General features: G+C 40.6%; 1 pseudogene; it reads left to right on the top strand.

The window, feature by feature from the left end:
• Positions 1-4,377: 4,377 nt before the first annotated feature.
• Positions 4,378-12,107, top strand: LOC138363395 (uncharacterized; annotated as a pseudogene).
• The last annotated feature ends 4,098 nt before the right edge of the window (positions 12,108-16,205 follow it).

Here is a 16,205-nt window from a genome sequence, read left to right as displayed (position 1 = left end):
CTGCAGCAGGGATATTCTGCGTGTGTTCTTAGGTGTTGGTCAGCCTGTGTCCTGTGATGTGCTTCTTTGTCTCGGTCTATTGCAGTTGTTCGTACCCCTTGGTTCGGGTACTGTTCTGGCGGCGACCCTTCCGCCTTCTTTGGTTTCCTAGCTAGCCCTGCTGGTTTTTTTTTTTGGGGGGGGGTCTTGCGATGTCTCACGTCGGACCCGTCGTTTCTGAACTCCTGCCGGGCTTGCATGTTTTGGGGAGATTTTCTGTTCGGCAGACGTTCCATGTCCTTGTACCGCCTGGGTTTCGATGGTCGCGCCCGAGATCTTCCCGCGGCTCCGCCTTTTTCCTGGGCTCGGAGGGGCCTTGTCGGGGCTGCTTATGTTCTGCCTCGCGGTCTCGCCTCCGGTTGGTGGTCGGGTGGCTTCGTGGTAGGTGTCCCACCTGCGTGCTTCTCTTGGCGGCAGTATGAGGTATTTTGGCGGTCCTTCCTTTTCCTGTCCCTTCTTAGGTGGTTACTCTTGTTGGCTTGGTTTACTCTCGGCTTGGTTTTCTGGTGGGGGTTGGGGGCCGTCATCTTGCCGCATACTGTCAACTCTTTTCGTGCGGCGCGGGCGGAGCCGCTTCAGCTTGCTTTCGGTCTTGGTGTTACTTCTGCACCGTTAGTCAGCTGTCTTGTGCGTCGTTTCACCTCCGGCCTGTTCGTGCGCCGCTTGCACCATCCTGGTCTCTGGTCAGCGTGCTCTGTCTTCTCCTCGGTTGGTAGTGCCCCTTCGGTTTTAGCGTTTTGGTTGTTTGGTGGCAGCAGTCTCCATCTTTTCTGGCGCGGGGTGGGGCTGCTGCATTCTGGAGGGGTCCAGGGTTTGTTGGTGCTTCATTGGTCGGGCCGGGGGTGTGTCGTCTTTGTGTGTCGTTGTTTGCGTGCCACGGCGTTTGGGTCCGGAGCGCGTTTTGCGTTGATCCGGTTCTGTTCTTCCCGGTTCGCGGGTGATAGTGTCCCGGGTGGTCAGCCGTGTTCTTGCGGCTAAGCTGCCTGTGTTCTTCCCTCATGCATGTGGCGTTCGTGGCTTCGCTGCTCTCGCTGCCGTCTGGGCGACGTGGCCTTGCTGCTCGTGGTTCTCGTGTTGTTCCCGGGATTTTCGGGGCTGTGGCGCCTTGGGTTGGCGTTTGCTGCCGGTTGTCTCGCCTCCTTGGGGGGTGCGTGGTGTCAGCCTCCCGGTTCTGTCCCTTTGACCTTCCTCTGTGGGTAGTTAGCTCCGGGGAGCCGACGGGGCTCCCCCCAGAAAACCAGCGTTGAATGTAATGAAACGCCATTTTCTGGGTGAGACCCGGAGGCTCCCCGGCAACCCTCCTTCCCTCCGGTCGGCGTTTTTCGCGTGTTTTGACATCCAGCCTCAGAACTGATGGGTGGATAGCCGGCGTGGGAGGTCTGGGGCTCCCCCTTCCCCCTCCCGGGGAGGGGGGAGCTGCGCAGACAGCGGCGCGGTGATGTATGACGTCATGCTAGTTTCCTTGTTTTTTATTGAAGAGTTCTATCCACTAGTTCGGCTTTAGGTAGCAATTTTCACCAGAATAGGGGTTTGTTTTGGAATGCTTACCTTTCTGGATGCTTGACCCGTTCGATGGCAGACATAGAATGCTTCCAACCACAAGCATATAGGTTTCTATAGGCCATTGCTCCCCTTGCCTCTCTGAGGGGGCCAGGTTCTGGCTCGTGGTCCCCGGTAGGCCCTAGAACTCCATTCACATGACTGATGCCAAAGTCTGACATTAGCATATCAGCCGGTTAAGCTCCGGGGAGCCTCCGGGTCTCACCCAGAAAATGGCGTTTCATTACATTCAACGCTGGTTTTTTGTCCATGTTGAGAGCACAAGCAGTGGTTCCTATCATTGAGGACTGGAAGCCTTGGTAGCCAAGGTTTCCCCCCCCCCCCCAGATAACTGAGTGACCTACTAATTTACTGCTAGATGAACAAAGGCATACAGCATTAAAAAACATGTCCAGATGTTTCACCCTGCTAGTGGAGCGACCTCAGGTCCAACTGTTCATGGTTTGTAACCTACCTCTTGTAAATTCAGGTAAAAAAAAAGAGCTTTAGGAGGTAGATATAGAGATGTAGTAGATGCTAAGGTAGAACTTGAAAGTGCCAAATTTGCATATACAGTACTGTACATATCATACAGAACAAATGGTTTTTGTATTTATATTTGGCCATAACCTACCTTACCTTCTAAATGTCAACCTATGTCTTTGCTATTATCAAACATCAATGATTAAATCACTAACTTGTAAAACTGCTGATATTTGCCATGTATAAACTTAAAGAAAATTGTAGTCCATCTGTTTATTTAGTTAAAATTGCTATCTGCTGTTCTGTTGCAACTGCTGTTCCATTCAACATGTCATTATTGTCATTCTTTTTTTTCTTCGTCATTTCACTTCATGCTTTTGATCTCAATTAGTTTTAAGTTTTTTCCCCACATCTTTACCGAAATGTTGCGCGTATTAGTGGCTTTAGGCATAATAGTATATATCCAACATTCTGCTTGTAACTCATTTTGTATGTATGTACTTTTTCCTAAGTAAACATTATTATTATTATTATTATTATTATTATTATTATTATTATTATTATTATTAGTATTATTATTATTATTATTATTATTATTATATAATACACTGTTAGGCTAGGATTGATTAGGTGAGTTTTAATTTGTTTGGATTATATTTAGTATGGTTTAGTGGAGTGTGAACAGCTGCCTAGCTTCTATTATTTTTCTTTCACTCAACAGAAAATTTGATTTTCTATAACTTAAATAATACCACTGTGTTAAACTTGTAGGCACTGTTTAAAAACAGTTTAAAAACCTCCATTGTTAGAACATCTGCATACATATACCACAAGTACATCAATTAAAACCTTTGCATTCCAATGTCACTAAAATGTATCATCCATACTCCGATAGTAAACATTACAATGGCACTAGAACAGTTTGTTCGATTGCTATTCATGAACATTTGTATTTTCATTAGTCATGCATAGTCTTTTGCATGCATAAATACAGATGTGTTTTTTTTTCCTCTATTTGCTAGAAAATTAATTTGCAAACATTTTGACACTAAATTTATGGTTATAATCCAACAAATAACTTAGAAAAGTAAAATGATTTTAAGAATTTTTCCCATTGCTGAGCAGCCTGTGAGAGGCCCAGGGAGCAGAGAATGCTTACAGTTGGGAATGCTCAGAGAGACTAGACTGCCAAAGATATAATATGGTAGATACCTACAAATGAACATTTTTGGAAAATATTTGAGGCCAGTATTTTGTCATCCAGGTCCATAGGCCTTACAAGAATTACAAGGAAAATAATATGGTGTCAAAATAAAAAATTTAAAATTATTAATTTTGGTTTTTATTCCTTTCAAACAGTTGTAAGCTCCTCCAAATTTAAGCTGATAGATCGATAGATATCTAGGAAGGATAATTCTAGGTGTTTGGTAATATGATATATCCGGAGGTTGGCACTTGATGTATCTGGATGTTGGCACTGACAGTGGTATATTGTCGGTCTCAGTGACAAAAATTAACTCCAAATCACCTAAGAAACACACAAAGCAGAAAGAAATAGGGGAAAAGCTGTCTATATTTGGACTTGGCTGGTCTCCGAACGTTGGCAGATTGGAACCCTAGTAGAAGAGCTAGTGGTAGCAGGAATAATACCTTCCCTGCCACAGAACTTAATTATAGTCATCAGATTGCAAGACATGTGACATTCCATAGTAATCATTACTAGCAATGACATGGCTCAAGAGCAATCCATTAAATCTTATATCAGATCTGCCTAAATCCTCATTCCCTCAAATTAAATGCCTTATATAGTCCTCTATCAAACATAGAGTTGCTATGCAATATGGTGCCAAGGTTGTCTGGCCTCAATCAGTCTTATAGCTTGAGAGCTTGTTGATGTACCCATTCTGACTGACAGATTGCTCATGATTCTAATATTTATCAGTATTCTTTTACTCATGTGGAAACAGATAAAGCAAGAACTGAAATGCTATAACATAATCTTTAAGTGTAATATGTTTTATCATTGTATCAAAAACATTTATACCTAATTGAACACAGTTAATAAGTTGACACACACTGTTAATAATTTTGGTTGACTGAATATATTGTACATATAAGCTGTCATTCACATTATTTTATATTTATCTTATTATGTATTTACAGTTCTGAGTTGCATCATGAAGTGTTAATGACAGCAAGACTGACTTGACTGAGGGACAGTCATTCCTGTGCCTGGCACCACGACCAGGAAGTGGTGGTGTCCCCACCATGAGGGAGTCCTGTCTGACATGTCCCAGCAACACTCCATGCCATCGTAATTATCCGGCTGGCTCACCTGCTTCTCCAAAATGCTGTCCCTATGGGATTAAAGAAATACTTGCCTTTCCTGAATATGTTTGATCGCCTGCATTTGGCTCCCAAAGATTCCCATCTGAATCTGGGTGAGAGTGAAGCGAGTTGCCACCACAGTGAAGAGCCACGCTCTGTAGAGTCTGGAGATGCAACTGCTGCAACCGATATATGTGACGATACCATAGATGATGTTATCTTAGCACAGACAGGAGAATGTAATGAACATCTGTTAGATTCAAAAGAACTGTTAGTGGTAGGTCTGCTTTATAGTGTGTGTATTTGTAAACATTATAAACTAGAAAAAATTGTCAGGCTTATGAATGAATAGGAAAGTTAATATTTGAGGTTGACAGTTACATACTCCTAACAGCAGTGTTGTTTAACTAGATAACCAAGATCTTTTCAAACATCCTGATTGGAGCAACTATAGAAAGTATGTTCATAAACTCACACAGGTCTTTTTTTTTAAGTTACTAATTTCACAACTGGCTACTTCCCCTGATCACTGCCAAATGACAGCACCCTCACCAACACCAAGTTTCCAGCCATGAGCCCTGTCACATTGACTGAAAAGAAAAAAAAACATGCACAGGAGGATCTAAATTGTGTTTAGAAAATGACTATTTGTGTTTATTCAAATTTGGATTTCTGAGCTATTGTAGTCAGGTCTTAACTAGCCTAAGGCAAGAGTTGTTTAGAAGCAACTTAACACTTTATTGTTCTGAGCGAGTGAGTGCCGCGCTACCCCAAGTGGGTCCGGGCATTCCACGGGAGCGCGCGATAATACTGAAAAGTGTAAATTCTTTTCAAGTTTGTCACCTCAATTCTCATCCTAGGTTTTTCAATTTGGTATCAATGTGTTCGCAATAGAATTCTCTACAGGACTAAATGCATATGAACTCCAAAAGCATGGCTTACCACCCACAGCAAACAAAGAAAGTGAGAGCGAGTTACCCGGAAGTGAGCAAGAGCAATAAAATGTGTACACTTTTCACTTTGGTCACTTCAGTTCTCGTCCTAGGTCTTTCATTTTGGTATCAATGTGTTCACAATAGAATTCCTTACAGGAGTATAGGCAAATAATGTCAAAAACTGCGGGGCGCTTCACCCGCCGACAAGATGAAAGTGGGCCAAGGTTACCCGCAAGAGAACACTGCGCCACCCCAAGGCGTGCCTGGCATTCCATTAGAGAGCGTGGTAATACTGAAAAGTGAATACTCTTTTCGACTTTGTCATCTCAATTATCGTCCTAGGTTTTTCAATTTGATATCAATGTGTTTGCAAAAGAATTCTCTATAGGACTAAATGCATATAAAGCCCAAAAGCCCAGCGTACCATCCGCAACAAACAGAGAAAGTGAGACGTGTTATCATGGAGCATGCAAGAGCAATAAAGTGTACACTCTTTTCACTTTGGTCACCTCAATTCTCATTCTAGGTCTTATATTTTGGTATCATTGTCTTCGCAATAGAATTCTCTACAGGAGTATATCCAAATATAAAGTCCAAAAGCCCGGCGTACTACCAACAGCAAACAGAGAAAGTGACGGAGCGTTACCCCCGTGAGCGCTAATAAAGAGCAATAAAATGTGTATACAATTTTCAACTTTGTTACCTCAGTTCTGATCCTAGGTCTTTCATTTTGGTATCAATGTATTCACAATGAAATTTCCTACAGGAGTATATGCATATAATGTCCAAAACCGTGTTGCGCCCCTCCCACAGTAAAGTTGAAAGCAGGCCAAATTTTTACATTTTTGACACCATACTGCGTCGTTACCGAACATTTGTCTACTAATTTTTTTACACCATCCTGCGTCTTTACCGAGCGAAAGTGTTAAAATTATGAAAACTAGAAAAGAAATGATGCCACAGAACAGGAAGTAGACAGGACACCCCCACCCTCTCCATAGTGCTTTGTCACCAGGGAAGAAGTTTACCTGAAGGAGAGCTGTTGCAGTATTTGTAGTGTTGAAGTTACTGGTAGTATTGGTGGGTATTATTTTGAAGAATATAGACATCAAAGGTGCAATTGAACCTAAAAAGAGCATAAACCAAGGATGTCAGAACAGGCCATCATCGAGAAGAATATCCAGCAGCAAACTGCTGAAGGCTGTGAACCCAAGAATACACCTATGACTGATGCAGTTTGATTACACAGAGCCATAATGTGATGAAAAGTTAGCCTCAGTTAAACACACCCCCAGAGCAGCCTTGGGAACCCCCAAAAAAGACATACACTGTCCCATGGCTGCCTTATGTGTGGAACTGAAAGCTTCTGGTGATGACCAGTTCTCAGATTGCAAGGGATTTGCAGTACATGCTTTTTTGTTATCCTGGAGACATTGGGATTTCCAGTATGTTTCCCTCTAGTTCAAATTTTCCATATTATTTTCAGACTTACATCATTAGGGTGATCCTTCAGACTCATTGGCGGCTGACTCTGGCTTGGTTTGTGAGCCTTTGGACTCGGGCTTTGAACCTGTGCATATATTTCCGAGGCTCCATCTATTTTCAGCAATTCAGTCAAGAAAGGTTCCTCATTGGTTCGAAGTTATCTGTCAAACTTTGCGTATAGACTTATGTCGAGTATGCTTCCAACTGTATGGTGTACACTTACCGAGTTTTCAATTGTCATGTTTTTGGCTGTACCAGGTGGTTTGGCATGCTTTTTTTTAATTTTCCTTTCTGTATTTTTGACTTCAGGTGTGATTTTTTTCTTAGTTGATTATTGGACATAAACTGATACTGAATATTTTTGTCTCTCTTTTCCTGTAGCCGTGATGGAGGGTCCTGTTGGCTTTCAAAGTGCATGTCTTGTCTTGGCCATTTAGAGAGTTCTCAGGTTTCTTCATGCTTTTGTTCTGTGGCAGTGGTGTGGCACTACCTGCATGCCACTCAAAGGGCTCAGATAGCCACTTTGTTCATTAATCCTGTGTCTGTTTTTCCTTGTTCCTGGGCTTGGTTGTCTCTGAGGTGACTCTTTGGGTGGTTCAGTTTCATGAGCCTGTTGTTTCTCTGTGAGCTCATGTTGTCCACAGGTTTGTGGGCTGCCTTTTCCTTTATGTCCATAGCAGATATTCTGGCTTATATGGATTACAGTGTGTAGATTGTTTATGTTCTTTTATCTTAGAGCAAGTGGTCTCCTCCACTTTATGGTGAGAGCATTTACCAAGCTACTTGCAACAGTGGGGTAAATATTGACTGGAGCCGGGTGTGCAACTAGTACAGTACAGTACTTTAATTGGACTCAGGCACTGTCTTGGGGAGCAAGTGAGAGATTGGCTAAGAAAAGTGTGTTTTATTCAACTATGTTCCGTAGTTTTATAGTGCTGTGTATTATATTTACATTATAAACATTTAAATTTTTTAGCTGATATAAGCACTGTATTAGCTTTTAATTCCTTTGGTTTTGAGAAAAATTGTAGTTTTTGTATTAAATATTCATAATACTACTTGTATAGTAAGATATATGTGGTATAGAGGATGGGATTACTTTACCTGATCAGCTGGAATAAAATATTACGGTACTTTATATTTTTTTCACAGCAACATATGGTGAAAGTTAAGCAGTGGTGGGATGATGAAGGATGGTTTGGTAAACAAGACTCCAAACTCCGCAAGCAGCTGCGAGTAGCGTGCTCAGAGCTGCTAGAATCTCTCGGCTTTAAGTGCCAGTGCCCTGTCCTTTTGATGACTCTTGAATTGATGTTCTCCACAAAGGCTGGATTTGGCAAGGTGAGCTCAGTGATCTACATGCCTTTGGATTGAATCACCTCCAGGAACACAATAGCTGGCTTGACCTAATATTATTCACCTAAAAATTCAAATGGTTCATAAGTATTTTTAAGTACAGTATGTCAAGCCTGGTCTCAGGCCGGGCTCCGGGAGTAGAAGAACTCCCAAAACCTTGTCCATTTATGCCTTTACTTAGTTTGTGACTGTGCAATCCAGTATACTATAGAATAAATGTTTGGTAAAGTAATATCCTCCATGATATTATCTTAGGGGCTGCTGACCACTCATTGATTTGAACCTTGATTACTTGAATCTTCAGGTAATGTGATCAAAGTTGTGACCGAGTTTGACCGTCTCTTGATTCGGACAAAATCAGAATTATACAGCTTACCTATTGGGGAACTGAATGTTGTGTGGCAAATGTGTTTGTCCTCCTGTATGATACAACAAGGAAGAAAGAACAATATTCCTTTAAATTTTTCTTTTATACAAATTCCCCCCCCCCCCTTGCCAAAAAAAAAAAAAAAATTGTGTACAAAATGTATAGGGGCAGAAGCAATCAATCTGAAGGTTTATAGTGCTGCTTGTGAATTTTTGTATTCATTTTGTTTACTATATAAACAATAAGATACATTCATTCATTATTTTTTACAAACCAATTCCACTCAGCCTTGTCCTTTGCAATTGTTCACACTCAATCGTTGCTTCCACGTACACTATGTTTGCCCACGTTATTCTTAGTTGGCTTCATTCTCATCTCAAAATCGAGGATCCCAGATTCGATTCCCAGGCAGGACAGAAATGGTTAGGCATGTTTCTTTTAACCTAATGCCTCTGTTCACCTAGCAGTAAATAGGTCCCCAGGAGTTAGGCAACTGTTGTGGGATTCCAACCTAGAGAAGGCCAGTAGTTTGACCTTGGGAAGACCACAAAACAAGTCTAAAGTATATATACATAGGCTTCCTCCCGCCAAACACACACCGAAACTCCGACGTTGGTACAACGTTCGAACAAGTTTTGACACTTCCTAACCAGTTATAACAACCAATATAGCAAGTTGTAACAACGTTTTAATACGTCATAAACACGTTAAGCCAAGATGTAACAACTTTATTACAAATTGTAACAAGCGGAAAATAGAGACAGTTTCGGTTTGTGTTTCCAGGGCTGTCCCTAATTGAATAAATTAATTATTATTATTTAACAATCAACCATTATACATTCATTGAATATTACTAAACTGTTTTAATGTGTTCAGTCTTTTGATTTATTGAGTTTTGCACTTCATATCTGTTCATGACCGTTTAATTCCTTGCTCTATATATTCTCCTAACACCGCACATGCTTTTCAGATTAAGAGTCTTTACTGCTCTAGCTAACTCCAAATGTTCCCACTTTTGTACACTTTCACAAACGAGAATTCTTACTGTACAAGAACTGTAAATCAAGCTCGTAATTAACTACAAATGAATAATAATGCACTATTATACATGCAGTCAGTAGTCAGTCAAAATAAATGCATAGATACTTTACTGGAACTTTCTCTGCTCACACTCAGACCACTGTACTGACCATTATAAAATTGCAAATAATCACTGGAAAATAATTGTTAGGACCTCACTGCTCACACAAAATGTCTACCAGCATAGCAGGCTCTTACACTGTACTACTATTCTTACACTGTCACTGGGTAATCACAGTAGCAGGTTGCTTTTGCATATGTTGACTCACTGCACTGCTTGACTCAGCACATACCAGTCCTTGGTTGGGACTGTCTTTAGGAAACATGCAACCCCCTTCAATTCATTTGAGGAGGAGCCAAACAATGACCTTCCATTCAGTTTATGCTCAGCAGGACGGATGCTTTACACACTAAGTCCTTGACCTTGCTTCCACGATGCGCTCAACTTTGCAACTTTCTTGAGATATCGTTGAGTAACATTCTGAGGTTAGATAAGCTGCTCCTTGCAATGTCCTGTAGCCTGCAGTGCTCAACAAGGCCTTGACTTGACCTGACCTGCAACTGATGAATTATGCGAAATTCGGGAACATCGGCCATGGGCACCCATTCACCACAAGATCCTGAGGCATAATCAGGACTCATAGGTTAAAGAGTGGCTCTCAATGATGATGTGACTTTGGATTACTTGTTGATTGGTTACTTCAATTAACATGTAGTTGATCATCATCCCTTTTCTCATCCTGGTCTCCAACGTTCTCACTTCATTATCAGGCACCAAAAAATGTCCTTTCAAGCAGAAATGCTGAAAGTGCCAGCATTGGTGTTTCCTTTCATAATACATATGTGCTCATGTTTACACACACATAATCATTTGTACTCTATATCTTAACATTTTATTATGTTTTTTCAGAGTGTGAGGACTGTCCCATATCCCTGCAGTGCTACCTTGAAAAACTTTCTTTTGAAGCTTCAACCTTTCGGAATAGAGAAGCTATACACTGCTAATTTACAGTTTGACTGCCCATCTGTTGTTGTTACTATTTGTAAAAATTCTCCCTTGATTAAATGGATTCATCTGAGAATAGAATTTGCCAAGGGGGAAATTTTGAGAGAAATAGGTCACACTGCTCCTGGCATTGAGACAGTTATTGTTGTTGTCAGAGAATATGAAATATATGAGGAAATATCATCTACTGTTGAAATTGTCATTGTTGGTGGGGAGGGTCTTGAGGATAATTTATACACAGGCTTTTTTGATGGTCTAGACAAAAATTCTGTGAATCATAAAATCCAGAATGATGAGGATATGAGAATCTCTTTCCCGAAACTAAAATATGTTGATGTTGGAAGCCACCGAGATGTGCGGGAGTTCTTGCATCACCTTCTATATGCATACCTAGATATAAGATGTATCACATGTAATTCAGAAAATTGGGTCTTGAGCAAATATTCTTTTGATTTTCCACCTGTAACTCCATCAACTTTAGGTAGGGGTCCCAAGTCTTTACGAAAAAAAACACCCAATTATAACCTAAGAGAGATGAGCTTTTCATCATTTTGCCTGGCATCAAAATTACGTGATATTTTTACTAAATATAGAAAGTTGGAGCATGTTGGTTTGCATTTACTGAAAGGTCCTTGGAAGATTAAATCAACCAGTGAAACTGCTAAAGAGCTTCTTTGTACAATTAATTGCAAGTACTTAACTATCTGTGCTGATGTATACATGAGTAATGATGACTTACTAAGTTATACATACCATCATTGCAAGCAACTGGATCATCTCTGAGAATATTACAGTTTCACCTTACTAATGAGGTGAATGTTAAGGTTTTATGTCAGCTGATCAACATGTGCCAGTTTATAGAGGAGCTGTCACTTGTAACATCTTGCGAAAGATGTGAAGTTGAAGGCGAGGACACAGATGAAATTCATATTAATGAATTATCTCGGTTGAAATGCTTGAGCATCTCTAGTCCCTATAATGTTACAGATGCTCTATATTTACTGTCGCAAAGACTTATATTCTCTGCCACAAATCTAATTACTTTAGAGCTTGAACTTGGTGGACGAAAAGTAACAGAATGGTTGATGGAGATTGCCTCAAGAGGGGCTCTTGAATCACTAGAAATCTTTCACATCAATTTACCAAGTTATAAGTTTGATACATTGATAATAAGCAATGTTTGCTTCTGTGTTGTCCATATATTAAGAGCACGATATCAGTTCTCAAACTTGAGAATTATTTCTAGGACTTCATCGTACTTGGCATTCAGAAGTCTATCTTCTAGGTGCTGTTGAGTATGTGCTTTAATATGAATGTTATTGAAACTTTTCAATTAAGTCAAGCAATGTGATACTGTACTGTACATTCCGGTGGCGTCTGGGATTTTGTCTTGGAAACAGTTTTAACCCAGTCACCGCATATTTTTGTTTCGCTACTGGTTGCATTTTTCAAGTAAGAACATGAATTACTTTTCCATTGATACCATTCTTAAATTTAGTTCTTAAATATTTTCGTACAGTATTTAAACAATTTGTTTTTGAGTCTATTCTCTAATGAAAAAAATGATCCTGGTAACTTTATACAAAGTTATTAAGTGATCTTAAAGAATAGAATATCATAAATAAAACAAATAGGCATAAGTGCTAAAATATTGTGTTTGTCCACTTTTTATTTATAACAAGTTAATTAATGCGAACAAGCCTGAATGGTCCCCAGGCGTATATGCAATGGAAAACTCCACCCCCAGAAGTGACTCGAAGCCATACAGCCAGGAGCACTATGCAACTGGTGTACAGGAGACCTTAACCACTCGACCATCATGACCGGACAAAAGATGGCTATTTCCCCATCATCCTGCTAGCGCTCTGATGGTATTTTTTCAAATCACCTCATTTTTTCAGGCCATGTGAGCAACACAAATGCGAACAAGCCTGAATGGTCTCCAGGCATATATGCAGCTGAAAACTACCATCATCTTTTGTCCGGTTGTGATGGTCGAGCGGTTAAGGTCTCCTGTACTCCTGTTGCATAGTGCTCCTGGCAGTATGAGTTTGAGTCACTTCTGGGGTGTGGAGTTTTCAGTTGCATAAACGCCTGGGGACCATTCAGGCTTGTTCGCATTTGTGTTGCTCACGTGGCCTCCAAAAATGAGGTGATTTGATAAAATACCATACCCAAGATTACCATCAGAGTGCACGTGGGATGATGGGGAAATAGCCTCGGCTACCATCATTTTTTTTCCGGTCGTGATGGTTGAGCGTTTAAGGTCTCCTGTACACCAGTTGCATAGTGTTTCTGGCAGTATGGGTTCGAGTCACTTCTGGGGGTGTGGAGTTTTCAGTTATACATACATGCATATATATATATATATATATATATATATATATATATATATATATATATATATATATATATATATATATATAATATATATAATATATTTCCATGTACCCAGTATATGGAACCTGTTTTGTTTTATAAGGGTGACTTAGTCATGAACAAGAAGAAGACATTATTATCCTAGAGAGAGAAAGGGAATCATGTTTGAGTGTTGTCAACAGATGGCAGCACATATTGGGCTCAGTGCCTAATATGAGGAGTTGAAGTCCTGAGGATTTGATCACTGAGCACTGTTACAGTATTTGTTATTCTTTTTATGGGAGGGGGGGGGGTGCACTTGGAGAAAAGTTGAATAATATAGTGTTGGAAAATGTTTTTTCAGTGAAAGGGTTAAAAATGGGAGCATTTTGGATATACTGTGGCACCTGGGCACTGGACTGCCTCTGCATTTAGTGCTGAAAAAATAATGTATATGGTACTGCTAAGCAAGAAGAGGATTTACAGTGCTAGATATAATTCTTGAAAGGCAGGATATAAAATATTAATCACCCTGTCATATTTAATGGTTCATGCATTCTATTAAATTGTATATCATAAATAAAAACCAATTACAGTATTATAAATGTTGTTATTTTTTGCCATTTTACACAGAAGGAGGTTCAGGAGTACCCAGAACCCGCACACTTGTAGTGGTCTAGGGCGCGTGCTCGGCCGTACCCAGAACCCACACAATTGTAGTGGTTTAGGGCACGTGCTCAAGAGTACCCAGAACCCACACAATTGTAGTGTTTAGGGCGCGTGCTCGGGAGTACCCAGAACCCGCACAATTGTAGTGGTTTAGGGCGCGTGCTCGGGAGTACCCAGAACCCACACGTTTGTAGTGGTCTAGGACGCATGCTCAGGAGTACCCAGAACCCGCACACTTGTACTGGTCTAGGGCGCATGCTCGGGAGTACCCAGAACCCACACACTTGTGGGTTCTGGGGTGCCGGTAGCTGTGTGGATAGCACGGTGGACATGTAATCCTGTGGCCCGGATTTGATTCCCGGTGCCGGCGAAAAACAATGGGCAGAGTTTCTTTTACCCTGATGTCCCTGTTTCCTAGCAGTAAATAGGTACCTGGGAGTTAGACAGCTGTTACGGGCTGCTTCCTGGGTGTGTGTGTGTGTGTAAAAAACAAAAAATAGTAGTTAGTAACAGTTGATTGACAGTTGAGAGGCAAGCCGAAAGAGCAAAACTCAACCCCTGCAAGCACAACTAGGTGAATACTTGTACTGGTCTACGGCGAGTGCTCAAGAGTACCCAGAACCCACACACTTGTAGTGGTCTAGGGCGTGTGCTCGGGAGTACCCAGAACCCTCACACTTGTAGTGGTCTACGGCACGTGCTCAGGAGTACCTAGAACCCGCACATAGAGAACCACTCTGTAAACAGATTGGTAGACGGTTGGAACAAGTTAGGTGAGAAGGTGGTGGAGGCCAAAACCGTCAGTAATTTCAGTGTTATATGACAAAGAGTGTTGGGAAGACGGGACACCACAAGCGTAGCTCTCATCCTATAACTACACTTAGGTAATTACTGTACTTGTAGTGGTCTAGGGTGCGTGCTTGGGAGTACCCAGTGAGCGGGTTCGAATCCTTCTTATGGCTCCAACTGATTTTTCTCATGTTCTGTGTAATTGTAAAATTCAGACTGCAGTATATTAGATATGCTGAAGTTTTTTGAGGAGTAACTTAAATTTGAATTTATTTATTTATATACAAGAAGGTACATTGGGTTGTGAGAGTTTGAGCATTACATTCTTGCAAAGTCATTAACACAAAAGCATTTTGGGCAGAGCATGTGAAGATGTTAAATGCAGACCTATGAGGTGCTGTAATATTTGGATACAGGATTGTGTGGGGACTGTTTAATGGAAACAGTATATATTAAACTAGTATAACTGGCTTTTTACAGGTAAGGAAATAATGAAGTTTCATTTAGTGTGCAAGTAGTGCAGCACCCCATAAGCCTGTGTCCATATTGTACAGTGCACCATAATCTTGCATGTAACATATTCACAATTAAACTCCAAGGATGTGAGTTTGATCCCCTCACATGGCCTTAGTATTTTCTTGGACCTCTCCCATTGTGCAGAAACAAATGTACACCTATTTTTAATTATTGAGTCCTGCATAGCCTATTATCTACAAGCAATACTGTTTGATTAGTCTATGTTTTATACACAAGTTTACACCTTTAATTTTGCACACCAATTTAAATTAGAGGCTTCTTCATAGCCTCTGTACTCTCTGTTCATTATGGTCAAGCCATCCTGTATAATTTGTTTATTTGTGCATTATGCTACTGAATTTTACTCCACAGGTATTACTTAGTTATTTCACGTTCAATTATGTCATGCTTATTTGTTTATAAGTGCTATTTTCTTGATGATAAATGCAAGATATGTTTACTACTTTCATTTATTAAGGAAAAAAAATCTCCATGTGTTTTGCTTGATCTCAGAAATAAATGTGTATCCAAGATGCATCAATTTCTGAGACAAGCAGGGAATGATACCAACATCCTAGTGTGGGTGCTGGTTTCCACACCCCTACTCCCCAGATCATTGTATAAAGTGCCCTCGAGTCATTACCCTTCATTCTCCCTTACTCGGCCCTCTCCTCTGAACACCTGGCAAATTGCCCTGTGCTATAGCTGTCAGCCCGTTAGGCCTGTGTGTTGTTAACCCTCGACGGGAAGGGGTTGGACAAGACCCACCCCAACCCCTTGTAGCACATTTATGTCTATATGTCATACTGTATATACAGTGTATATATATATATATATATATATATATATATATATGTCGTACCTAATAGCCAGAACGCACTTCTCAGCCTACTATTCAAGGCCCGATTTGCCTAATAAGCCAAGTTTTCATGAATTAATGTTTTTTCGTCTACCTAACCTACCTAACCTAACCTAACCTAGCTTTTTTTGGCTACCTAACCTAACCTTACAGATAAATATAGGTTAGGTTAGGTTAGGTAGGGTTGGTTAGGTTCGGTCATATATCTACGTTAATTTTAACTCCAATAAAAAAAAATTGACCTCATACATAGAGAAAAGGGTTGCTTTATCATTTCATAAGAAAAAAATTATAGTAAATATATTAATTCAGGAAAACTTGGCTTATTAGGCAAATCGGGCCTTGAATAGTAGGCTGAGAAGTGAGTTCTGGCTACTAGGTACGACATATATATAT

Source organism: Procambarus clarkii, chromosome 11 (assembly GCF_040958095.1).
Source record: "Procambarus clarkii isolate CNS0578487 chromosome 11, FALCON_Pclarkii_2.0, whole genome shotgun sequence".
In the NCBI taxonomy this organism is placed as follows: Eukaryota; Metazoa; Arthropoda; class Malacostraca; order Decapoda; family Cambaridae; genus Procambarus; species Procambarus clarkii.
The sequence above is the reverse complement of the archived record's forward strand: the minus strand, read 5'-3'. Positions and strand labels throughout refer to the sequence as shown.